The following is a 1,732-nucleotide window of genomic DNA, read 5'->3' as shown; positions in this document are numbered from 1 at the left end:
CCGAGAGCGACCTGTCCACAATGGCCTCCCAACAGAGGCGGTGCCTGGCGCACCAATCAGGACATTGTTGCATGCCATCAAGTTATTGATATGTCAGAAGATGAAATAAAGCCTACCTATTCTTCATGGAAGGAGTCAGTATTAATGTTTCGTACTTATAGAGAGGTACTGCTCCTTGGTGAGCATCCTAGTCCTAGCATCAGCCTTCCCCACCACCTAACCAAGGACGTCAGCGCTGTAGTTGATGATGCACTGGAGCCACGTCTCGTGGTACAGATCCGAGAGTCGGGACCTATAGACCTTGTCCTGCACTCATGCCGCCCGGTCCTCAAACCCTTCATCGCACCTGAAGAAGTCCTACATACAGACATCATGTATCGTTTCATTATTTCAAGAATGACCAATGAATGTGTAGTATTGACTAATTTAGTGGGATGAAGACTCACCCAGAACTCAGCCTTGATCCGCGCCGCAATGGTGCCAAACTCGCTGTCCTCGGCGACGTAGAAGTGGTCCCATGTCCAGGGCGGTGAAGTCACCGAGGCATAGGTGACCATGCCAAGGTAGTGCTGCCGAATTAGAAGGCCTAGGGTGCCATTGATGTGTTGGCCCGTTCTGGACACAACTTCCCAGTTGCTGCAAGAGTCATTAAGAAGAATTGTTAGTCTCCAGTTCGATTTTCAACATGTCATATAAAATAGTAGTGAAAAAATACTTACTTGTCACCGCTGGGTTGAATCACCGGGTGCCGATGAAGTGGGATCGGCCGCACCGGAAGCTATGAGGGCCCACGCAAGTAGACTCCCGACGAGGTAGAGCCAGAGGCAGTGCAAGTGGAACCCCCTGCTGTCACTGTCGCCACCTCCCCGTGGTCCGACGAGTCAAAGGAAGTGCCACCCCCTCCTATGTGCAGGCCCACCGCCTGGTCGTCCTCGTCCTCGGACAGCCGCAGGGGCGGCCGCTCCTCGTCCTCCTCGTCGGCGGCTCTGGCAAGGGGTCCTCCTCGGCGTGGGGTGGTGAGCGCTCCCTCATGTAGAGGGAGTCGACCCCCCTGACGGGCCTACCTTCCGCCCGGCATTTTGTCGAGTGCCTGTAATTTCAAAGAGTAAACCAATTAGCACAGTTAAATTATAAGTACTTATAAAGAGATGCAAAATGAACAAAACATAATTGCAATAATAATAATAATAATAATAATAATAATATAGTATTACATGAATTAGAAATATTCTTCACGATCGGCAGCGGCTGGATCATAGGTGGCGTCATCACTATCAATATTGTCAAGTAAATCGGCTCATCTCCATCGTTGTCATCATTGTCATCGCCTAACTGTAATCGCTCAAGCATTCATGAGTCCTTAGCATTTTGCACCTCTTCTCTGTCGTCCTCATCTCCATCGTCCTGATCAATGTCATTGTCTACTTCCATGCCCATCAGCGAAAACATGTCTATGTCAAACCTCCCTTCTAGCCCCTCTGGTTGATAGAACTCCCATGTGTTTGGGTCAAAGTTGTAATCCTCATCATTTGGGACAGGCAGTTACATCAATGTTGTGTGAAAGAAGAAGCTCATTGAAATAGGGGAGCCTAGTCAAGCTTGATTTGTGAGTCCACTAGTGTTCCTCACCATATCCAATAAAACCACCTTTCTCTTTATCATCTTTGAGAGCCTCTATCTTAGCATGGACCTCGGCACCGGTCATCATCTGAGGTGCAAGGTCGGTGACTTG

General features: G+C 49.1%; 1 long non-coding RNA gene across 1 annotated transcript; it reads right to left on the bottom strand.

The window, feature by feature from the left end:
- Positions 1-274: 274 nt before the first annotated feature.
- Positions 275-843, bottom strand: LOC136495115 (uncharacterized). Its single transcript, XR_010768901.1, has 3 exons — positions 720-843; positions 447-636; positions 275-357 (listed from the first exon to the last, which is right to left on the bottom strand). It is a non-coding gene; the product is annotated as an uncharacterized lncRNA (long non-coding RNA).
- Positions 844-1,732: the final 889 nt, after the last annotated feature.

This window comes from Miscanthus floridulus, chromosome 1, assembly GCF_019320115.1.
Source record: "Miscanthus floridulus cultivar M001 chromosome 1, ASM1932011v1, whole genome shotgun sequence".
Lineage (NCBI taxonomy): Eukaryota > Viridiplantae > Streptophyta > Magnoliopsida > Poales > Poaceae > Miscanthus > Miscanthus floridulus.
The sequence above is the reverse complement of the archived record's forward strand: the minus strand, read 5'-3'. Positions and strand labels throughout refer to the sequence as shown.